Source organism: Cyprinodon tularosa, unplaced genomic scaffold, assembly GCF_016077235.1.
Source record: "Cyprinodon tularosa strain WSP-4 unplaced genomic scaffold, ASM1607723v1 ctg22, whole genome shotgun sequence".
Taxonomy (NCBI): Eukaryota; Metazoa; Chordata; class Actinopteri; order Cyprinodontiformes; family Cyprinodontidae; genus Cyprinodon; species Cyprinodon tularosa.
Genome location: NW_024038821.1, coordinates 826,559 through 838,309, shown reverse-complemented (window position 1 = coordinate 838,309; position 11,751 = coordinate 826,559).

The window sequence follows — 11,751 nt, the reverse complement described above, 5'->3', positions numbered from 1 at the left end:
TCTTCACAGACTTGGCAAAGCTTTAAACCCTGAATGCTAATCCTGAAGCAAACCCAGGTAAAACATTTTACCACTTCAGCATTGGAACATCTTTTTCAAAAAACAAAAAATATTACCAATTTTATAATTAAACATCCCTTTTATTAGAATATCTTTTAAATGCTCAGTGTGTAATGTTCTTACCCGGCTACCTGAGCCCTGACAGTGGCCCTGCTTCAGTCTCAGGATGTTAGCATCCTTTAGGTCTTTTTTTATTATAAATATCATATCCCACCTGAAAAGCTCCCCTCTGTTCCTGTTGACACTGCCCATGTTCATCTATGTTCCTTAAGTAAAAACTATATAGAAAAAGTTCCTTTTTCAGAATAGAGTTAACTAAACCCTAAAATTTTGTCTCGATTCTCCTTGTTTACCTAACTTTTCACAATCCAGCATTAGTCTTTACAACCTGCTTTTACAGCTTGGCTGCTCCCTAAGAGGAAGTATCAGTTTTTAGCACCTTTTTAGAGATAGTTTTTCTATTCTTTTTTTTTTTTTTTTTTTTTTTGCTGCTTTCTGTTAAACCAAAACTGTAGATTTATTTACAACGGAAAAGTAACTTTAGGCAGATTGCTTTAAGTAAATGTGTCAGAGAGATGTCTGACACAGAGAGGACAGCCAGTGACCATCTGGGTTTGGAGGTGTCTTTAAATAGCGAGGTGTAAATCTACTACCCATGTGCTGGAGGGGATGTCCGCTTCTCACTAGGCCCCAGACCCTCTCACAGATCAATAAAGTTAACTCAAAACATTCACACTGCCATCTGAAATCAACCATTTAACAAGTTGCTGTTCCTGTAAAAATGGAAAAGGCCTCTTCAGATTTATTAGAAAAGAGAGTAGAATTCCAGAGAGAAGGAAGAAGAAGAGGATCAAACCAGTTCCACGGTGGTTTTGTTTGAATTAGTTACTGAGGATTTTGAAGACTGTCTGAATGTGAAGCAAAGAAGTAATGAAACTGTCTTCTTCACTTATAAGCGAACACATTTCAATTAGATTTGAGGCTTTTACAACAGCAAGCATGGAAACTCCTCTAACTGTAAAACAGCCTAAGTAATGCAATTTCACATGAAACTGCAAGGATGATCCAAATGTTGTTGCTGAAGTAAAACGGCTCTTCAACACCGTTTAGTAAATGACCATAAACTTTTTACCAACAAGCCCAAGACTGAGGCACAACTTGCTTTGATTCCCACAGGCCTCCATAATAACTCCCACTCCTGATGATGTGTGAAGGAAATACTGGCAAACCGTTAATACATTTACAAAGAGTCCACGGGACGGCTTTCCTACATCCATTCTGTTAAAGGGAAATGAGAAAAGCACATACTCTTGATGTGTAAATCATTTCCCAGGGCTAAAAAAAAAAAAAAAAAAGCATTTTAAGAGGGAGGTTTTGGTATTTTTTAATAAAATGTGGACAATCACTAGAGGAAAGCTTGTCTTGTTTAAAGTTTCCTGTGCCTTGGCAGCTGTTTAGTGTCTCCTCCTTCTACATTTTCCTAAATGTCTCTTTTTATCCATTCCTTGGATGTGCTGCTTTAATTTGTGCATATTTAAACACTGGTGTCTACCTGAAAATCATCTGCTGATTGGTTTATGCTGATGGAGTATTCTCTAAGCATTCCATTTACTCCCCACTTCCCTTAATCTGACCGTTAACTACCACACTACCGGCCAGGAACCCCCAGGGGCCACATGGGGGTAGGAAGAACGCATTAAAGTGTCTAGTTTATATTGATGTTTTACTTTTGGGCTTTACATTACTACACCAAGAGGTAAATCCCTGCAGCGACTGCTAGACAGAGCACAGACTCAGATTGTGTTACCTGCACCCTCTGCTTTATGGTGGCTGCAAAGAAAATCTTACAAGTTAACAAGTGATCATGGGAAGAATTACTGTGGACTCCACGCTGCGTGCCTCGTCTCATCAGGTGGGATGTTATGGGGCTAAATCTGCAGCGGCTCCAGATGCACGGGGTGACAGGCGCTGACAGTTGAAGGCACAGGTCAGGAGCACATGCGGTATGAGGGCACTATTTGACACACAAAGCAGTTTACCTCAGCGCAGAGATATGTCTAGTTCAGTGTGCAGATTGTTTGAAAGGCCTGCGATAGGCTGATCAGTTAAATATGCGCGAGGCACAAGCGTGTTTGTGCTGGTAATGGGCTGTTTGTGCGAGTGTGTGTGAGCCTGTATGTTTATGCAGCTAATGGGGGTTTAATTTGATAAGCGGCTGGCGGATTTGTCAGCACTCAGCTGGGATGGAGGAAGCCGGGGCCTGTATATTTTGAATAAACAAGGAGAAATTCACTCCAGGTTTCCTTTCCTCTCTTACTTTTACTGCCTGGATGTGTGGATTCTATTAGTGCAACAGAAAAATATTTCACTGTGTATCTAAACACATCTTACCTTTACAAAAATTGTTTAAACATCTTTGAGAAATAGCTCAGAATGTTAAAAATAAAACAACTCAATTTGAAATTGGAGATTATTTCGTTTGGAAAACACAATTTAACTTTATTAAATGGTGAGAATAAGTAATAAATATAAATTTAAGAATCGAAAAACAAGTTTTTTTGCCCAGTTTATTGATTTTGAAAAGCTTTGACCTTGTAGCCCATTTTGATTTCACAATAATTGTAATAAATAAAGTTAAGATATAGGTTAAAATAATAATTTTCATAATGATGATAAGGATATACTGCACTCTGTTATAAACCAAAATAAAATAACAAATTTTGTAAATGTATATAATTTTAGACAGCTTTCTCTTTTTTCTTACAGGTTGTAAAAAATGTATTTTGAACAAATAAAAAACAAAATATATTTAAAGCTATTTATATTATGCCCTAAAAGTATATATTTACAAAAGCAGCAAAGCACAAGTATCTTTTCGACTTTTCAAAGCCAAATAACATCTTTGTTCAACCTTTAATTTGAGACAAAATATCTCTTATTTGCTTTTAGACGTGTTAAATTCTAAAATCCCTCATTTAGGTAAAAAAAAAAAAATTATACATGAACCTTAAGGGGCTTTTTTTTTTTTTTCTGAGATCAATCATTTATTTTTACCAAGAGCGGAGGTGATGTCACACTGTGTGAGTGTCAGGGAGCAGATTGGCGTTACACAGTAACTTTGCTTGAAATCTGAATCCTCACATCTTCACAAATGTAGAAAAAAAGAACCGCTCTACCTGTTTTAGACCGACCAAAAATTCACCGGCCAGTATTATGTTATAAAGGTGGAAAATATAGCTTTAAAGAAAGAGCTGCTGAACGAAAATAAACAATGCAGGGCAGGAGGACGTAGCTGTACATGATGCTATCACATCTGTTTTGTAAGAATCCATGATTACATCTTTCAAAATGCAAAAATGAGGGAAATGGACCACTAAAAATATGGTCAAAAAACCAGTTTAATACTGGGAACCATCAGCTTGTTAATATCGTTTCGCCTCTGATATGCAAGCAAGGGGAAAAACAGAACCAGGTTGACCCGCTAAATTACGGGATACCATTGAGCACAATGTACAGGCATCAACATAACTTGCCAGTTGAGTCTGATCTAACAAGTCAAAGCATCCCTGTTTACATTAGATAAACACGCAGCAGCGCTGATGAGATGAATTTGAAAAGGTAAAAGAGTGAAACATTAGCCCCATTTACACTACCCTTTTGAAACTTTGCCGAGAACGGACCAAGTACGATACCCGAGATAGCAACTGAGTGTAAATGGACGCAACTGAACTGGACCGTGCTAGACACAACCAAGTTTAATAGTAGGGCTCGGGACGGTTCAGTTTTGGATATCTTCTCTGATAACAAAGAGTGCATGAGCTATTTATAGTCAGTGTACTCACTTAGCAGGTTTTCCGGCCTGTCTGGCTTTGCAATTCACGGATCTCGTCATCTGTTCACAACACAAAACTCTTCTCAGCCTATTAACAAAAAATAGCAACAAAAGAGCGTGGTGCGACCTGGGATGATGCAGAGATCGAGGCTCTCGTTGAAATTTGTGGCGAAGACGCTATACAGGCACATAAGTTCAATAATTTTAAGGGCGCCACCCTTTTTGTTTGCGTTATTCCCACCTTGAGAGCTGCAGTATCATGGACCGCCGATAGGAAGCAAGGAACCGTGCTAGCGTGATCTGTTAATGGTTGTGAATACCAGGCTAAGCACGGTTAACTGATTGAAGCTCGATACGAACTCTGCACCGATTGGTTTCAGAGGGGGAGTGTGAATGGGGCAAATAATGAATACTTACTATGCCCTGGCTTCCTTACATGTTGCTCTCCATTGTTTACTTTCCTGAATTTTGTCGCAATGGTGACATCATCAAAGGTAAGCCAATGTGAAAACGTCAGCAGATATGCAATGGCAGGGGGAAAGACGGGCACACAGCTTGCCATCAAGGTGTTGCACCCTTTTTTTGCCAATGGGAAGGGAGCCAAATACCGACTGTTAACTGGTCGACCCATGTTGAAAAACATGCAGAAACCAGCTTATTTCAGTGGGAAAAGGCTTAATTTAATTTTTAGATTAGCAGAATGCAGCTTCTCTGTCCAGGCACAATTGGAATTTGCAAGTAGACTTCACTACAATCTCTAATGATTCTCTTATTTCCAAAGATTGAAACTTTCATCCCCCTTTTTTATACTGATAGCTGGGGCTCCATTGTACAGTCCAGGATGTTTTCTTGCTCTGTAAGCCATTCTTATGGCAGATCCCATCCCATGGTTAATAGCTCCAGTCAGCATCATTGAAAGGTTATAATTTGGGTAAGGATCCCCCAATGCTTTCACAAACAGCCCACTATATTCCCCAGCTGAGTTCAGGTAAAATGTGTTTGAAGTTTGTTTTGTCCAATTACGGCAGCAGTGGAACATTTTAAGACCCATGCTTGTGCAGCTCAGCCATCCTGCAGCATTAAAAGCCAATATTCGGAGAAGAAATTGTCAGTATCTGACAGAAAATGACATCAAGGACGGATTTATGCAGATTTTAGCGTTTGAACAATCTCTTGTTGAAATCCAGTTTGTAAAGATTGTACCACTTACTCTTGATTCTTCTCTTGGCATTTTAAATGTTTTATTTTTAAAACCTTGTTATGATCAACCAGCAACAAAAATGTAATTTCTTACATTTAGATTTTTATCAGGAAAAAAAATGTCTTAGCATATAATCTGATTAAAATCCAGCACCTTGTTTAAGCTTACATTGAAAGGCTTTAACTCTCTGATTGAGTGTTCTTCTCCACTGGGCCTGAGAGGAACGTTTGACATGGGAGATGTGGAACTGGGGGTGGTGATGAAGCTGTAATGTAGTCACAACAGAGGGTTCAGAGCCAAAGGAAACAGGGGTCTCACTCTTTTCTAAACAGGATGAGAGGACGAGACCACACGCATGGCACACTGTAGATCGAACAGAATCATAGTTATCTAATAACTCAGCTTTTTGCACATGCACTATTTTCCTGGTTGATCTAGAAATGTCCTCTTAGTCTTTTTTGTTTCAGAAACGCACACATAACCACCTCTTTGGGGCCTCATGTTCCTTGATGCTCCATGAATGGCCCTACTGTTTTCTTTCTTCTTATCTCTTTTAGTCCTCCAGCTCCTCTTCCTTCTCCTCCTCCTCCTCACCAGGATGGACTTTATCTTCACAGATATAGTATGACTGTGCTCCCTCCTGTTGTTTATCAACTTCAAGTCATACTAAGCTCTAAACTTTCACATTTTCAAGTTATTTTTTCTTCTCACTGTTGCACTTTGACCTTCATTTATTCATTGTTCTCAGCCATGCAGTCCTGCTCAAATCTGACTTCCTAAATCTCACACCAGCCATTGAAAAATTTTATTTTCACGAATAAAATTATTTATACATCAGCACTCACTGCCTTGAGGAGTTTCCTTTTTTCATTTTTGGAAATCATCAGAGTAGCTAATTAATGAGAAAAATTCAATCAGAAAATATCTATTTTGTTTTTTTAATAATAATTATTTTCATACTATATTCCCATTGATTGATTCCGACCTATTGATTTAAGTTCAAACTTTGCACTGCAACTGTGGGCTCTTTGTGTGTGTGCCAGGGTGTGTATATGTATTTGAGGTGTTATTCCAGGTGCCTTGTCAAAGACGGTGTGTGTAAATCAGCTGGAGACCGGAGAGAAGAGAGTTACCATCCTTCATCACCATACATGGCCTGTGCAAGTGTGTGTTTTTGAGGGAAAGAGCGCGAAGGACAGATAAAGAGAGTATGTTGGTTCAGGAAGCGAAGGCGGATTTTGAGACCTGCAGACACACAGAGATGCTTTGATATATTATATGAAGTGGCAGAGGAAGCCGGGAACATGCGCTGGTGGTGTTTGATATATGTGTGTGAGTGTGTGTCTGCAATGCAGGACAAAGTGTGTAAACTGTTGCTCTGTTAATGTATATTAAACCAAAAAGAAACAAAATACCTATAACAGGATAGCAGTGCAATGTGCCTTGGTTTGGGGTACAGCCATCTGTTAAATATGCATGTATAGCTGTATACTGTGTGTGGCTTTTTACATATAATGGTCCACCGCAAGCACAAAATCACAACAGTCAGCAAGTCTGCTTCTAGACTGCAGGGCTGGTTTGGGTCGAAATGATAAAAGACAGGCTATAATAAAAATGACACAATGAAAGAGTTGCATGGCAGAATCAATGCCAGGAGGGGGAAAAAAACACTTTTGAAAGATGAAAGTAAACGATCCTGGATTTGACATCAGTCAAGTTATTGAACTGCACTGAAGAATTACAAGAGTCATGAAATCTGTAGAGGCAAAGTATTTCTATAAAGCTCAGAAAATAGGTTTGTTTCTGATTGTAACTATTCTACAGCAGGCTTTTATTCAACTTAAGTTTGTATAGTTAATAACACTGTATATCACATAAAAGTTCCTTTTTATTAGCAGATGTTTGGTTATGTTCTAGATAGAAATGTGGAAAGCTGCAGCTAGGTCCTGATTAGTGCCCGTTGGAGCTGAGTGCTCTCCTTTAAGGTAAGTAGTTGCTTATCCTTAGGTCTGTGGTGACCCTGCAGCACCCCAGCCACTACCTTGCGTGGCAACTCAACGATGTGTCGAAGTTTTAACTAGAAACAGCTTAAATCCTCCTTCAAAATCTTCTACATGAAGTATATACAATATGTCAAAGTAAATATCAAGAAGTCCTATTTGCGCCTTCTGCAGTAAAAGCCCTCTGTGGCCAAATGTGCTGTACATATATTCTAAGAGATGACACAGTGATAACTCACCTTAACACTGTGTCTTTGAACCAGGCAAACACACACACCATTATTTTTAGAGGAAACAGAGAGCTGTACCTCTCTATGACTCCAGGAAACCCAGCACTTACTTCCACCTTCAGGAGGATTAAAGGAGTTCAGGGAGCTAAAGTTCCTCTCAGCCACTGTGAGTGTGTGTGGAAGCCTTTGAGTGAGTGTGTGGGAGAATATAGCCCAGCTCTGGAGCCCATATCTCCTGTCTTTTGCGGTTCCAGCATAAGCACATTACAAATTCACACATGCCTCTTCCGACACCTCCGCTCTTTCATCTTCAATCGCGCCACATCAGATACAGTCACTACATGGCTACAGAGTGCCATGCCAGACAGGAGGTGCTTGTGAAAGTATGTGTCTCAGCCTTTTTGTCAGTCCCTGTGTTTTCATGAGGAAGGATGCAGGATTTTTAGGCATTGATGTGAAACAGTGAGAATTTTCCTTAACCTCAAGAATGAACAACACACCTACACAGAAGCCTTTCTTCCTCTCTATGTTATTTTAAATAACAGACTGTAGACCATAAATAACAAATATGCCCCAAAATAGATTCTACATTTCTTTTTCTTTAGCTTTGTTATGATTGAGCTTGTTATGACTGAGCTTGCGATGCAATAATCACAGAAACACTATGCAGAAGATGTAGAAATGCAATTCAGACTTGATTTTGGATTAGAATAGAATAGAAAATCTCTTTATTGTCCCACAATGGTGAAATTCTGGTGTTTACAGCAGCAACAAGATTAGAGAAAAAAATAATCACACAAATATGGACCTTAGAAAATGTATATCAATGATAAAATAGTGAAGAGTAAAAAGATAAACAACAAAATACTGTACTGTAAAGTGTGCACCAATATATAGCTATGGCCATTTTTAACAGTAATGGAGTTATGATGTTATTGGGAATTTATAACAGAGTTGCCCTAGTAACTTAGTAATTTAACTTATTACGGTCAATACATTGATGCCACTGCTTTATATTGTAAAATGAGCAATGTCTGTTGTTGTACCTGCTTATTGTGAAATCTAGCTCACATGTCGTATGCTAGGTTAATTAACCCAAGATCTACGGAAGAGGATTAGTGCCACTGAAATAATAAAGAGATTAACTGTTTTTTAGATTTTATTTCATTTTAATATGGCAAAAAAAAAGTCTGAATTCTAACTTTTCTTAGAATTCTGACTTATCTTAGAATTCTGGCTTTTTTTCTTAGAATTCTGACTTTTCTCGATATTCTGACTTTTTCCTCAGAATTCTGACATATCTTAGAGTTCTAACTATTTTTTCTCAGAATTCTGACTTATCTTAGAATTCTGACTTTAATCTCAGAATTCTGATCTTTTTGTCAGAATTCTGACTTTTTTTCTCAGAATTCCGACTTTTTCCCCCATATTAAACTGAAATAAAATTTGAAAATCAGTAAAAAAAAAAATTCCCGTGGCCTTAATCCTCTTTTGTAAAGATTAGTTTAAGAAACTTTTTTCTTATTCAATTTTGTGCAGATTTTGCGAAATTAGGGAAAGAAGGCATAATATTGTTTCTTCATTAATGTTAGAAGATATGATGGTGGTTTTCTTTAAACTTTACAAAAAATTTTAATGGAAAGAAACAACAAGAAGGAAAAATTGCTTTAATCAAACATTTTGCTACATCTTTATATTCTGTTTTCAGTATCAACCTAATTGTGGTGCTAGTTCTATACGTCGTTTATATCAAAAACCAGTCCCATAAGGGAGAAACAAATAACCAAGATCATAGTGTATAAAATCTCCCTAACACACATTAGTGTTTATTAGTAGGTAGGCTAATGAAACTAATTAATTTTCTGGGTTTTTTTTGTTATTTTTTGTTCAGTATACAAATCTGTTAAAGTAGGGGCATCAAACACAAGTCGTTAATGGCCAGCATCCTGCAAATTTCAGGAAGATCCCTGGTCCTGCAAACATGAATCAAATGGATGAATTTCCTCTTCCGCATAAAGCAGATAATCGCCTAATTATCTGATTCATGTGTGTTAAAGCAGAGACAAAGTGTTACAGTTTTATCTGTAACAAAATTAAGTATAATTGACCTAAGATTTACCTAAAAGAAAATATAACAGAACGTAGAAGTTAAAGAGAATTTAAAGCATATATATTTAATTTAAAATTCATGCTTTTCACTTCTGATTGTCTTACAGAAGTTTGACTGAAAAGGACAACGGGTTTGTGCCAAAACCTGCCACCCACACCCATACGGTCCTTCTGAAATTGTGAGATTGACACACAGTAAAGTTTTACAGGTGTGCTGAAGCGGATAATTTGCCTGTTAGCTGTGACTAATGAAATCTCCACTGCTGTGCCCTCAACTGCTGCAGGGGCAGAGGCCACTTTCCTGTTTGGATAGGCAATGCTTTAAAGCAAAGCTAAAGGGAGCCTGTGGGGCTGTGCAACAGAGAGACTATAGTATGGGCTCAATCCAGCTGAATATAGAAGTAGGGAAAGTGAATGAACTAGAGTTAACTAAGGAGTTTGGATGCAGGTTTATAATTTGATGGCTATAGTTTTTTAATGATACGATGATGCAAGTGACTGTCTTCTGGAAAGTCATTGACTAGATGAATCAGCAGGACTTCCTTAGATAGAAAACCGTTAACCAGTCTAACTGTATGATCTAATTTCGCTCTGTAAAATAACATTTGTTGTGAACCGAATTAAACTAGATCAAATGATGTTTGCTGCAACAGTTAAAGATTAATCCTTTGCAACTAATCAGTATAATTAGTTGCCTACAGGACTAATTTATCCTTGAAATTTCATTATTGGCTTAATAATCTTATGTTTCAATTTTTCAGTCATTAAAAAAGGAATGGTAAAAAATCAAAGAGACAGATTTTTCTTGCTATAAGTTGTATATACTCCATTACCATCTATATTTAGAATAAATCCACATCAACAACACCAAAGCAGACTCAGGGTTAGTTTTGGTTCATTTTTTTCAACACAGATTTTTTAATTCTGGGAAGTTTCAGCTAATATTTTTGACTTGACCAGGAAAACTAAGCCGATGCACCATCATTCCTGCTTAGTCGGTGTAAGATAAAGGTATGTAATGACTAGTCCATAATGGGGTAAGAAAAAAAATAAAAAAGAAAATAAACCAGACTTCTTCAGCTCCAAACAAGTTCACTCTAAAACATCATATAAATTTATTTGAGCACATTTTTGTGAAAATCTTTAACAGGACTTTCTGGCAGTGCACCACTAAAGGTTTACATGAGAAAGACTCGTATTGAGAACAAAACATGGGAAGCATATTATCTGAATATTTAATTTACTACCTTATTTGCATTACCTCTTCTGTTCTAATAAATATTTTCAGACAGAAAGATCACTACAAATATACTGCCTTCTATCACTAATAAGTGTGTAAATAATCTTCAGATGCTGGAAATTAGTGTAGGCTTAAAAATTAGACCTTTTTTGTAGCTTAGAAGACCACTTTCATTTTGGTCAGCTAATTTGGATTACAGATGGATTCTCTTTGTACTTCCACATTGGATTTTCCAGGTCTAATAGGGAACACAGTAATATCAGTTTATGAGTGTTGACTGGAAAAAATGGAGATGTCCAAGCAGCCATTAGATCCTGCAGCTAAGATATTAACATTGCATCAGAAATGCAGAACTAACCCATTCAAACAGTCCGTAGCTCTAAACACAGAGCTGATGATCACTGTCAACACTGCCACCGTGTCATCTGTTTGGATTCATGTTACCGATGTTCCATCAGCACACTCACTTGTGTCATTTAAACATGGTAAGTGGCCGACAAGTATGCAATTGAGTGTCTGCTGGTGGGACAAGCCCCCCCAAGGAGAGCTGATGTGGGGCTGCATATGTGCATCCGTGTCACCTCTGACCCCCGTGCCACTCCAGGGCCAGGAATGCGCTTGCACGGTGGCACCTACAGCCCCACACTAAGTACTCTACTCTGCTTTGGTCCGACTGCTGACGGAGCTGCTTGGTGCAGTTATGCGGCCTGGCAATAGAAACTGATTGATGATTGGTTAGAGAGCAATCAGCAGAATGCAGAATGTAACCTCTGACCTTTGACGTAGGATAGTGTGGCTGTCATGGTGATAAATATGTTGCACAAAAGACTTTTAAGCTAAGAAGGTTTAAATTTTACAAGTAGTTCAGACTGACACATATACTGTACAGATTCTGCTCTATAATTAAGTCACATGACTTCACTGCTGCTAATAAACAATATTAGCCGATTTCCTTTAGGGTAGATGTTATTTTCTAAATAGCAGAATATTTTAGTGAGTTGATCCCTTTTTTTGGGTTTTCTGGGGGTGTGTGCGGTGATAAGGCCGCCTGGGGGGGAGAGGCTGCACTCTGAGTGGCG